Source organism: Lepidochelys olivacea (genome assembly GCF_965140295.1).
Source record: "Lepidochelys olivacea isolate rLepOli2 genome assembly, chromosome: 9".
Classification (NCBI taxonomy): domain Eukaryota; kingdom Metazoa; phylum Chordata; order Testudines; family Cheloniidae; genus Lepidochelys; species Lepidochelys olivacea.
Genome location: NC_140419.1, coordinates 11,253,648 through 11,267,727, shown reverse-complemented (window position 1 = coordinate 11,267,727; position 14,080 = coordinate 11,253,648).

The following is a 14,080-nucleotide window of genomic DNA, read 5'->3' as shown; positions in this document are numbered from 1 at the left end:
GGATGGTAGTAGTTTCTTGCTGGGGAGCTGTTCTCTAAATGCCTTGTAGTGCAAAGGCAAAATATAAAAACCACACACACACACACACACACAGTGCTCTACCAGTTTAAACTCTGTCACTGCTCTATCTCTTTGCAAGTACTCATTTCATCAGAAGCAGCAGCAAGGCCGTTTCTCTCTCCATCTGTTCATAACCCAAAACCAATGCATGATATTTATTGCTCAGTCACTGTGGTTGTAAAAATTCATGAAGGGTGGAGGAAGGGATAGCATTACTGTACTGTGCAATTTTGAACTGTAAAAATAAAGGCAGGGCTCTTTGCAGCAAAGGAAAAGGTGAGTGCTGCAATACATGCTGTTCTATGCTCCTGCTTTACATGTGAATGTAAGGGATTGATTTGTCTTGGGAAGTTTTTATTGCAAATGGTTCTGTTTGTAGAAAAGTGCTGTTGTTTCCCCATTTGGTCTGTGTGTGTGGCACCACTGTTGTTTGAAGCAGTGATGTCTGTGTGCTCTGATGTTCTCTCTGAGGCTGGTTGTGGCAAAAAAAAAAAGTCATGGTAAAAATAATGCAAAAGTCATAATGCTCGTTAAAAAAGGGAAAAGTCACCATATGGCTCACCATATTTTAATTAATACTAAATTGTCATGAAAAATTATGCAAAATGTCAAGTAAAAATCCTTTATTTTACAATTAAATGTGCAGGATAAGATTTTCAAGAACACCTAAGAAAGTTAAGAACTCAGAGCCAGATTTTTAAAGGTATTAGGTGTCTAAAGATGCAGCTAGGTGCCTTGCGTGATTTTCAAAGCATCTAGATACCTCTCTGCATCTTTAGGTGTCTAAACACCTTTAAAATCTGGCCATCAGCCTCTACTGAAAGTCCCATTGACTTTGAATGAGAGTTGGATACCTAATTCCTTTAGGTTTCAGAGTAGCAGCCGTGTTAGTTTGTATTCACAAAAAGAAAAGGAATACTTGTGGCACCTTAGAGACTAACAAATTTATTCGCAAAAAGAAAAGGAGGACTTGTGGCACCTTAGAGACTAACCAATTTATTAGAGCATAAGCTTTCGTGAGCTACAGCTCACTTCCTCAGATGCATATCGTGGAAACTGCAGCAGGCTTTATATATACACAGAGAATATGAAACAATACCTATTCCCACCCCACTGTCCTGCTGGTAATAGCTTATCTAAAGTGATTTCCAGCACAAATCCAGGTTTTCTCACCCTCCACCCCCCCACACAAATTCACTCTCCTGCTGGTGATAGCCCATCCAAAGTGACAACTCTTTACACAATGTGCATGACAATCAAGCTGGGCTATTTCCTGCATAAATCCAGGTTCTCACATCCCCCCCACCCCCATACACACACAAACTCACTCTCCTGCTGGTAATAGCTCATCCAAACTGACCACTCTTCAAGTTAAAATCCAAGTTAAACCAGAACATCTGGGGGGGGGGGGGAAGGAAAAAACAAGAGGAAACAGGCTACCTTGCATAATGACTTAGCCACTCCAAGTCTCTATTTAAGCCTAAATTAATAGTATCCAATTTGCAAATGAATTCCAATTCAGCAGTTTCTCGCTGGAGTCTGGATTTGAAGCCTGAGCTGTAGCTCACGAAAGCTTATGCTCAGATAAATTTGTTAGTCTCTAAGGTGCCACAAATCCTCCTAATTCCTTGAGGCCTCTTTAAATATCCTAATCTTAACATTTAGCTAGTAGTTTAAAACCATTGAAATCTGAACCTTAACTACAGTGGAGAACCAAATTAGTAACAATTAATGGAGTTTTGCTCAGTCAAGAGCTATCTGGGGTGACAAACCCCATGACTTCTACCAAAAAAAAAATTGACAAGTCATGATTTTTCTTGTGGAAGTCAGAGCCATGACAAACACAGAGACATAAACTCTGATTAAGAAAAGCACTTACAAATGCTTAATTTTAAATAAGTGCTTAAGTGCCTTTTTCTAAGTTGGGGCCTTTAGTTAACTGTGAATGCCGTGAGTACCCAAAGCAGTAACATTATTTCCCACAACAAGTGATCAACCAGAAGTTTCCTTTATGTAAATTGATGGTGATATTTAGCCAAACAGAAATCAGCCATTGATCATAGAATGCTGTGCTCTAAGAATCTCAAAAGCCAGGGCCGGATAAAACCTTTTATAATGCAGGCCCACCCCCTGCACCTACTGCAGGTTATTCCCTACATCATTTCTCTGAGTTTTGTATCTGATCGCTGTGAATATCTTGACACTTCTCATATCGGACATTGTATTAAATTGTCGACATCCCAAGATAACATACATCTGGCCAGTGATTTGTGGTTCATGGTTAGCTTGGCTATAGATACTTTCTAATGATTTGTTAAATCGTAAATGAAAGATCTGGCACTTATACTTTACATAAAACATCAGTCTATGATCAAATGTAACCATGGATATAAGAATTTAATTTGCTTAAATGGCAATTCTGTGGGTTCACTTAGGCCCAACATATAGGTTTGTTGGAAAAGACTTTTAAAAACACTAATATAAATACTTACATGATTTATTTTTAATTCAGTGAAAATCAGATGTTTTGTTTGGATGTAAACAATTTCTCATTTGCAAACCAAAGATTTCAGCATTGGCCCAGTTTGTGAGCACTCGAAAGTGAAACTGACTCAAAACAAGTTTGAAATTAATGAGTCTATTTTCAAAATCTAGCCCAGTGCAAATATTAAAAAGCACATTTAAATCATTAATAAATTGAAATTTTAAATTTTTGACAGTTGTAGGGGTTATTAATAACATAGGGAATACAAAAAAATGAACCGGACAAAGGCCCTTTAAATTTAACATTAATTATATAATTTGTTTTATAATAGGTATTGGTATTCATAATATTCATTGGTCTACATTATAAGTGTTACAGGTATGGATCAAGTTCTAATTAGATCATATATATATTCACACATTGGTCACATATGTTCACATGGTCTTTGTGTGTTTGTTGGACGTTGTGTACAAGAACTGCTGTTCTTGTAACATTTACAGAATATAGTGAATGAGTAACTCTGAATTATACCTGGTCTTCACATAATTTTAAAATATTAATATGGTTAATGATGCAGATAATACTTTTAACAAACATGGCTTGAAGTAGAAACCACAAATCATAACTAGAAACTGAATTTACATGAGAAATACTCTCTGGATAAAATATTAAGGGGTTGTTTCTCCATTCTGTGGCACCACTTGTGTACTGGTGTAACTCCATTTAAATCAATGGATACCAGCATAGAACTGGTGCAACAGACTGGAGAATCCAGCCCCGATTATTTCAATTAGTGACCAGTATAATTACCAGCTCTACAGTCCTGATTCAGGTAAAGCTTCCATTGACTTCAGTAGGAATTCTCTGCATAGGAACTGTGGAGTAGAGTTCATGATCATACATAATACTGGTGAGAAGTTGTAACTCACTTGCTAATTGTGGGTCCCTGAGTCAAGGGCTAGTGCCTACTCAGGCAAAGCTCTATTGAATTCAATGGCAGAGTTGCCTAAATAAGGACTGCAGGACCTGGCCTATGCTATCTGTTCAAGCCTTTAAAAATAATCAATTGAGAGGGAGGAAAAATCACTTTCATATAATCTGTTAAATGTTTCAGCCCACACTGAAGCATAGCAACTGAAGACAAGAAAACCCTTGTAAGGTGTCTACTGAGACCATCCTCCTAGCAATGCAGGATTGTTCTCTACAATAACACCATATTTACTACTGTTTATCTACCCTTGTATTTAATTTCTTACCAGATGGGGCTTTCTTCCCGTGGGAGTTGTTTTCACAACCTACTGCATACCATGATTCCTCGTGTAACCCTTCTGCCCGTCAGAGTTGGCAGCAACAAGGGCCGGGTTCAATATCTAGGGGTTCCATTCCAATAACACAATGCAAACCGGCTCGAGCCCCCACCCAGTGACCTGGGACAAATATATACCACCCCCGCTGGGCGCCTCCAAGAGGCAATACTTCCCCTCTCGCAAGCACATAGTCTGAGTGTAGCAAAAGCCTTTTAATAACAGAGAGAAACAATGTGGCATTATGTTGGGGAAACACCACCAGCAGGATTCATAACACAACCCATGAGCAAAAAAAAACCCACCCCAGGCAAATTGGGGCATGCCCTTTTCCCTTTGGTTCTTGAGTCCAGCAACCCCAAATCACCCAAAGTCCCAAAAGTCCAATGCCCCAAAAGTCTCTGTCCCTGGTCAGGGCAGTCCCAGAGTTCGAAAGTTTATCTGCGGAGCTTTACCTCCCAACCTGGGTGGAAATGGGACGGGGGTAAGAGGCACCTTACATGATCTGAAGCTGACCGCCCCATAGCTCCATAGCGGCGCTCCGCTCCGCCAGCCGCCCCACAAATTCCTTCGCTCAGCTGCGCTCCGCCAGCCACCCCACGAACTCCTTCGCTCAGCTGCGCTCCGCTCCGCCAGCCGCCCCACGAACTCCTTCGCTCAGCTCCACTGCCCACAAGCAGCTCCTGCCATCCACACACTGCTCCGCATCGAACTGCTTCACCAGCTGTCCCGCAAACTGCTCCACAATATATCGTCAGGCTCCCCCACTACTTAACACAACACTCAGTGATTTCAGCTCTTAGGTGAATTCAGCTTGTAGTAGGGGAGCCCCAGTGCTGGTGCACTGTCAACCCAAAGTGAGCTCAGCAGCCTATAACTAGACTTCTAATGAAATCAAAATTAGCTCTGATATTCCACAGTGGAGAGAGGAGGAAGTGCAATTAGCATGTAAGGCCCTCACCAAGGGGCCCATGCCACCAAGTGTTAATACGTGTCCCCAGCCTCTCTCCATTCACACAGTTTTGGAACCCATGACCCTTGCCTAGCGAGTGCTACTTAGTTGATGGTGAATCCCTCCATCATAACAAAAGGCCACGTACAGTTCCAAGCACAGTTCCCATAATCAGGGTAATAACAATTTATTCTTCCTGCCCCAATAACAGAGACACTGGGGATCCCACAGCAGCCAAAGTGACCATTTGGGCAGCTATGGTCTCATTCTAGGCATGGTGGGTGTGCCTATGCAAATGAGATCAGCCCCTGAAGTTCTTTTCCACAACTTGCCACACCTCACCACCAGATGTCAGGGTGGAGCTCATCCTGACACTGCTTACACTCGTAACAACAGAAAAAAGTTTTGAGACCCCCTCCAACTCGTTCGCATCCAGCCATAAAGAAAGGAAGTGTTATTGCAAACCCTCCTCCCCCCATAAACCAATTTGTGACCCCAAGGAAGTTATGGTCCCAATGGTGACAGCCTAAAGCAACTCACTGTCAGGAAGCTTTTCCTGATATTGGGCCCAGTCCCACGTCCATTGAAATCAATGATACAATTCTCTATTGATACCAATGCAACTGGTTGCATGATTGAGGAATACTCATATGAGTAAGGGTTGCAGGATCAGACCCTAAATCAGGCACTCCTTCTATACAACACTTTTTACACGCATTTGCAAAATGTTTTTCACAAGGCATTTATGACATGACTTAACTAACCCCTCTTAATTCCATGTGAAACAGAGGACCTTCGCCTCTGCCTTCCATCTTGGCAGTCTCTTGCTGCAGTCTTAGCTTCTTCTGGTGTCATTCTGATAGCTTTCAGTTCTGCTCTTGTGATGTGTTTACAAGTTCTCTTTGGTCTACCCTGTTGCTTCTTGTCCCTGGGATTTCAGTCCAATTCCAGTCTTGTTATGTTATTCAGTTCTGTCCTCTGTGTGTGTCCTAGCCATCTTAATTTTCGTTCCATAATTTCCTGTGATATCCTCCTACTTAATTTAGTTTGGCATTAGGGAAATTATTTAAATAGCAAGATTTATTTAGAGAAAGCACTAATGAAAATCTGCTTTTAATGATTGTTGGGAATGTTATCATCATGTTTACATAAGTTATAATTACAAAATATTGCTAAAAATATTCCATGTAGCGCCTGCAGCTGAAATGTGCTGGATTCCCAAACAGTGCGGAGAAACAGCCTCACATGATTACTCAAAGTTTTTTTGCTCTGATTATTATTTTTGTAGAATTACAGAGATGCTTTGCATTCTTGCAGTTTAATGAGATCTCATCCCCTGATGGTGTCTGATAATACAGATGATATGTATCCCTCTTACAAACATTAACAGCTTCACCATTTGTTACATTTGGCTAATCCCGAGAATTCATTGGTTTCAATGGAGCATCCTTTTATAACCACTGTAGAAAAATACATAAGGGATTGCACCAGCGAGTGGTTAATGTTATATGAATTTTAGGTAACACAAATAAGAAGGTTTCAGAGTAACAGCCGTGTTAGTCTGTATTCGCAAAAAGAAAAGGAGTACTTGTGGCACCTTAGAGACTAACCAATTTATTTGAGCATGAGCTTTCGTGAGCTACAGCTAACTTCATCGGATGCATACCGTGGAAACTGCAGCAGACTTTATATACACACAGAGAATATGAAACAATACCTCCTCCCACCCCACTGTCCTGCTGGTAATAGCTTATGTAAAGTGATCATCAAGTTGGGCCATTTCCAGCACAAATCCAGGTTTTCTCACCCTCCACCCCCCCACACAAATTCACTCTCCTGCTGGTGATAGCCCATCCAAAGTGACAACTCTCTACACAATGTGCATGATAATCAAGTTGGGCCATTTCCTGCACAAATCCAGGTTCTCTCACCCCCTCACCCCCCTCCCAAAAACCACACACAAAAACTCACTATCCTGCTGGTAATAGCTCATCCAAAGTGACCACTCTCCCTACAATGTGCATGATAATCAAGGATAAGTTATCCTTGCAACAAAGCCCGTTGCCAACTGTGCCCACATATCTATTCAGGGGACACCATCACAGGGCCTAATAACATCAGCCACGCTATCAGAGGCTCGTTCACCTGCACATCCACCAATGTGATATATGCCATCATGTGCCAGCAATGCCCCTCTGCCATTTACATTGGTCAAACTGGACAGTCTCTACATAAAAGAATAAATGGACACAAATCAGATGTCAAGAATTATAGCATTCATAAACCAGTCGGAGAACACTTCAATCTCTCTGGTCACGCAATCACAGACATGAAGGTCGCTATCTTAAAACAAAAAAACTTCAAATCCAGACTCCAGCGAGAAACTGCTGAATTGGAATTCATTTGCAAATTGGATACTATTAGTTTAGGCTTAAATAGAGACTGGGAGTGGCTAAGTCTTTATGCAAGGTAGCCTTTTTCCCCTTGTTTTTTCCTACCCCCCCCCCCCAGATGTTCTGGTTTAACTTGGATTTAAACTTGGAGAGTGGTCAGTTTGGATGATCTATTACCAGCAGGAGAGTGAGTTTGTGTGTGTATGGGGGTGGGGGGGGGGTGAGAAAACCTGGATTTGTGCTGGAAATGGCCCACCTTGATTATCATGCACATTGTAGGGAGAGTGGTCACTTTGGATGAGCTATTACCAGCAGGATAGTGAGTTTTTGTGTGTGGTTTTTGGGAGGCGGGTGAGGGGGTGAGAGAACCTGGATTTGTGCAGGAAATGGCCCAACTTGATTATCATGCACATTGTGTAGAGAGTTGTCACTTTGGATGGGCTATCACCAGCAGGAGAGTGAATTTGTGTGGGGGGGTGGAGGGTGAGAAAACCTGGATTTGTGCTGGAAATGGCCCAACTTGATGATCACTTTACATAAGCTATTACCAGCAGGACAGTGGGGTGGGAGGAGGTATTGTTTCATATTCTCTGTGTGTATATAAAGTTTGCTGCAGTTTCCACGGTATGCATCCGATGAAGTTAGCTGTAGCTCACGAAAGCTCATGCTCAAATAAATTGGTTAGTCTCTAAGGTGCCACAAGTACTCCTTTTCTTTTTACAAATAAGAAGGTTATGGAAAATAGTTGGTATGACACTCGGTTTAGGATGAAGGAGGTAGCTCATATCTGACAACTTAGAGGTATTTTTCTTGCAATGTGAATATCCAGTAATTTCTGACATATTCCAATAATACAGACCAAAAGAATAATATCTACTCTTATATAGTACTTTTCCTCTGTACATCTCAAAACACTTTACAAAGGAGTTAAGTATCATTATTCTCATTTTACAGATGGGGAAACTGAGACACAGAAAGTTGAGTTTCATTCCAACAGTAGTGCAGGAGGATGTTAAACAGCAGCTACTAATGTTAGACATTTTAAAATCAGTAGATCCAGATAACTTTTGCATCAAAGAGTTTTAGAAGAGCTGGCCAAAGAGCTCTCTGGACCATCAATATTGATTGTCAATAAATCTTGGAATACGGGGGGAGTTCCAGAGGACTGGAAGAAAGTTAATGTTGTGCCAATATTTTAAAAAGGTTAATGGGATGACCAAATGATTACAGACTGGTTAGTCTGACATCAGTCCTTGGCAAAATAATGGAATGTCTGATATGGGACTCAATTAATAAAGAATTAAAGAAGGTAATGTAATTAATGGCAATCAACATGGGTTTATGGAAAACAGATCTTGTCAAACTAACAATATCTTTTTTTGGATGATATTACACGTTTGTTTGATAAAGGTAATAGTGTTGATGTAATATACTTAGACTTCTGGAAGGCTGACTTATTTCACATGGTATCATACAATATTTTGATTAAGAAACTAGAACTATACTAGTTCATCCTGGTGCACATTAAATGGATTAAAAACTGGCTAATTGGTAGGTCTCAAAATGTAATTGTGAATGGGGAATCATCACTGAACAGGTATGTCTCTAATGGGGTCCTACAGAGATTGATTCTTGGCCCTACACAAGTTAACATTTTTATCAATGACCTGGAAGAAACCACAAAATCATCACTGGTGAAGTTTACAGATAAACACGAAGATTGGGGCACTTGTAAGTAATGAAGAGGTTAAATCACTGATACAGTAATCTGGATTTTTTTGATACATTGGGTGCATGCAAGCAATATGTGTTTTAATATATGACTTAAATGTGTTTCAAAGTCATATATCTGAGAACAAAGAAAGCATGTCATACTCATATGATGGGGGACTCTATCCTGCGAAGCAGTGACTCTGAAAACAACTTGGGGATTCATGGTGCATAATCAGCAGAGCATGAGTTCCCAATATGAAGCTGTGGCCAAATGAGCTAATGTTATCCTTGGATAAATAAATAGGAATATCTAGTAGGAGCAGGGAGGTTATATCATCTCTGTATTTGGCACTGGTGTGATTGCTACTGGAATATTGTGTCCAAATTCTGGTGTCTACAATGGTCCCTACTGTCTCTTGGAGCCTTCAGTGTTGAGCTGAGGGTTTGTACTTCAATTGCTGAGTTTACATCATGCTCGGGTGACCATATTTCCAAAGGGAAAATGGGACATAGCGTGGGGCTAGCCAAAGCCCCTCCTCTCCTCCATCCTGTGCCTGAGTTGCTCACCCACACACCCCAGGCTGGGGCTGGTGTCACTGCTCACTTGAGCCCTGCCTGCCCTCCACCCAACCCCCCGTCCCCCACCCCCTCGCTCTGCAGGGCTGGCATCACCGCTTCCCCCACCCTACGTACCTCTGCACTCCACTTTTTGATGAAAAAAAAGTGCATCTCACCTGGGGATGTAATAAGGTCCCTGTCATACAGAGTTGGGGACAGAGACAATGGTAATTGATATCAGGAAAATATGCATCCTTGAAAGGGAGGAACGTAATGAAAGATGTTCTGGGACCTGATCCAAAAAAATCCTGAGCATTGGCAACTTCCATCATGCCAATGGGCCAAATCCTAAACTCCTTACTCAGTTGCCTGATCCTGAGAGGTGCAGTCGGGGCATAGGTACCAGTGGGTCAAATCCTGAGTGACTCAGTTTTTATCCAGACTAACTCCCTTTATTGGGTAACCTTTATATAGTGTGAAATACAGTATAGCACTGGGGTGTGGAGATCCAGCACCAGGACCTCTGCACTATTTAATTCTGCATTGAAGCTGGACAGGGAGCCATCGGTGAAGCAACCACACAGAGGTCCATGGACACCCCATATTCACCCTGGAAAGGACCTCTATGCCATCCGCACATGACTTAGATGGAGGCCAACCAAGGGAAGAACAACGGGATCACCGTTTCTATGGTTCCAGTAGCTCCAGCACTCCCACAAGTGGTGCAGAAGGACTGTGGCTGCTATTCCAGATTGGAACAGCAGCCTGTGTGACCAGTGGAGGATTGTGTGGCAGCTCTGTACTGAGCCAAGGTTTGAAGGGGATGAATTTCATTTCTACAGCTCACCTGTACAGAGCCAGATCAGGAATTACCTTTAGGGGTGAAATGTGCTCATGTGCAAAAAGGCCTAGCCACAACTTAAGTCCTAAAATTGGACTAAAGTGGGACTTAATGGTGTATTAGACTGGTGTTAGCCATCTGCACAGGGGTGAATTTCACCTCAGTGAATCATAGCACAGGCTAAATATGCCAGAATAGATTACCTCAAAGCAAACATATGGTTGAATCTCATCTTCTGTCTCTTCTGCCATTCAGCTCATGGTTTTATGGCTACAGTGGTGCCCCTTAAGTGACTATATTTATTTCAGAGCCACTCATTTATCCCACATACAGTATATGGAAGAATGCTCTATCGCTTGGCTATTTGTCAGACATCAACAAAACAGCTATTCTGAAGTCTTGGGATATGTTAATTGCAACAGTGATGGCAGCTGTGCATGCTTTTGCATACAGCAATGTCTGTGAAGTTTTCCCTGGTTCCTAAGGATTTTTCACCAAGTGGGTTGGATTATCAATAGTCATCTTATTTTTTTAACACATTAAGAGAGGCATAAGTGTAACTTATTATCCTTTCTGTATGTTGGAAATGTCTCAGTTTTTGACAGCTCTGAAACAAATGATTAAAGTGCTCAGTAGGGCTGTGAAATCTGTCTTTTGATAGATTAATGATTTGAAAGCTCACCTCTGGCTTATTTCAGTGTTTCAGGTATTACAAGGCTCCTTTTAGGACTTACTTCATTTACATATGAAAATGAAAGACCTTCATACTTAAAAAGAGCTGAAGAAAGCGTTAAGTTTTGGCTTTGGGCAAGCTTTATGACCTCTGCCACCATCACCAATAGACAGAGAGATTCAGAGGGGGAGATTTCCAAAGACACCTAAGGAATGTAGGAGTCCGAGTCCTATGGAAAGCTATGGACTTGTGCTTCTGAGTGCCAGATTTTCAGAGGTATTTGGCATCTAACACCCACCAATTTCAATGAGCGTTAGGGACCTGAATGCCATTAAAAGCTGGTCGTAAGTATCTCAGGTGCTATTGAAAGTCTCCCACACAGTCTCTAAAAAACCTGCTCATTATTTCAAGTAGCCTGTTTGAAAGTGATTCTGTGCTGTCTGCGTTGTTGAGGGCAAATAAGGCATCAGAGCAAACCTTTAAAAGAAAACTCTTCAGATGACCTTGTTACTAACAACTCCTCTGTTTCAGTTTTCACTGTTCATTTTCTATGCACTTTTTAAAGTGAAATGTTGACCCTTTCTGTCATTTTCAGAAAAAAAAAAACAGTCTCACAGAGAAGTGTTATATAGTGAGGAACGCCTGGGTTCTAATCTTGTCTCTAACACTGATCCTGTATAGCTTTGATCAAGTGACTCAATCTCTCTGTTTCAGTTTCCCCAACTGTAAAACGGGAGTTTAGTTGCCTGTGTCACAGGGATGTTGTTAATTGCTAGTGATCATTATTGTTTGACATATCATCTGGCTATGTGTAAGGGGACTGTTGTCCCCTTACTAAAACTCAGTGCGGGTGTTTTGGTTGGCTAGCTCCCAGTACCAAAAGAAAGGGGACGAGTCGATGGGAAATCAGGACCCTGAGACTGACAGTCCCCAGGAACAATGGGGAGAGGCCAATGCTCCAGGTCAGCCTGATTGACAGTGTGGGCAGGCTAATCAGGGAGTCAAGAGGCCAGGGGGATCCAGTCCTCTGTGTGAGCTGGACTTGACTTGGTCAGATAGAGTGGGGCTGAGCTAAGGAGAAAGCAGGGGCCGGAGCTGAGCTGGGGAGCAGAGCTGTGCCAGCCAGAGGGGCCAGAAAAGCAGCCGAGGAATCAGGTCAGTGCTGGGAGCAGGGTCACAGAAGCGGCCCAGAGAGCAGACCTGTCCTGGGAGCAGAGCTGCAGCAACCAGAGCCAGAGGGGCCAGAGAAGCAGCCCAAGGAGCTGGAGGCAGAGCAGCAGCAGCAGTAGCACAGAGACAGAGCGGAGCTGGAGCTGGGGCAGAGTGGAGTTGGGGCTGGAGCAGTCCGGAGATGGGTGCGGTGAGCAGCTGGGGAGAGCGAGGGGGACCCTGGGCAGCGGGCCCAGCACAGGGAGATGCACCCCCTCTCCCCCCCGCAGCCAAGACGCCAGGCAGGCCAGACTTAGAAGGGGATCGTAACCCCGACGGGGTGGGGGCGACACTGGGGAGAAGGGTCCTGCCACCTAGACCCTGAGGGTGTTTGGCCACCACCAGAGCAAGTGTCCAACGCGCAGCGTCCCTGCAGCACAGCCAGGGCCTGGGACTTGTGAGGAACAGACTGAACTTCCCTGACATTCCAGAGATGCTGTTTGTGGTGTCCCCGTACCACAGAGAGGAGTGACGGGTTTTCCTTTAGCCTTTCCCATTTTTTCCTTATTTTTTAAATTGATTGCTGTTTAATAAATTGTATTTGCTTTGAACTGTATGTAATGATCAGTGGGTATGGGAAGCATCCAGTGCCGAGAGAGCACCCCTAGCCCCTGGCCAAAGTGACCACAACAAGGTTGGGGGTCGAGCTCCCCAGGAATCCTGGGCTCAGCCTTGTTGGGGTTACGAGGACTCTGCCACACAGGAGTGTGGAAGGGGAGCCCTCAAGGTCAGGCAGGCCTCTGGGTAAAGGAAGTGGGAGCGAGGACTCAGATCCTTTCATTAGCCCGTTTCATGGTGTAGTGTATAAGCCAGGAAAGTTCCCTACAATAGCAGGATATGGTTACTGGTGGACTCCTGATTCAGCAGCTTGCAAAGCAGTCATTATTAGAAAGGAGGAATATTTACAAATGGAAGCATATATAGTTGAAAGGCTAAAAAGGCAAAGGGTTCTAAGCACAAACAAGTCATCTTCCAATAAGTATTTTTGATAGACAGCGTAACATTTTACGGCTACAGCAACGCACAACAACAATTGTGAATACCCGGGGCAGATCTTCAGCTGGTGTAAATTGTCATCACCCCATTTAAATAAATGGGGTGATGACAATTTACCCTAGCTCAGGATCTGATCCCTAGCGAATAGCTCTGCCTCATTATAGGAAATTAATCCCTTTGCAGAGAGCTATTCACTACTAAAACTCATTTAAGCCTTATTTGGAGGGCTTAAAGTGGTGAGTAGGCCTTGGGTTGAGGTGAATTTCACCCACTGTGATTTTGGAAATTTTAAGGTAAAGACAAACAACATATGGTCCAAGCAGTTAGAAATGGAAAAGTCTTTACTAAACACTGTGAAAGAAGACTGGCACAGCTTGAGGCACTATGATTAAGACATAACGCTACAATTCCTCTGAGGGGAAATAATACATGGAAAGTATTAGTGATGAAGAAATCATTTGTGGCAGATGCACCCATGGACTGGCACAGGGAAGAAGGGAAAGGCGAAGATGAGGACAGAGGTAACAAGGGAGAGGAGAAGAGTGCAATGCATGATGGGTGTGGGAGTTTTGGTTACAGCAGTACATGGGGGTAGCCTCCACGGCCAGGAGCTCAAGGGCTGGGCAGGACGGTCCCGCAGGCTGTAGTTTGCCCATCTCTGATCTATTCCCTGGGGCAGAGAAGGTACAGCATTCCTCTTTGCTGCTGCAAGCCCATTCTCCCAGCAGCTGGTGCTGGGATGCTTCTGCCTTAGACTTGAAGTCTCTTAATAAATAATAGCAAGCACATTACTGCTCAGGCATTGTTCTTTCCAACTCATGCAAACCTGCACTTGAAAACCCATTCAAACAAAACTTCATTTCTCAGTGTTTTTGTTAAGGAGTCATAAAAAACAT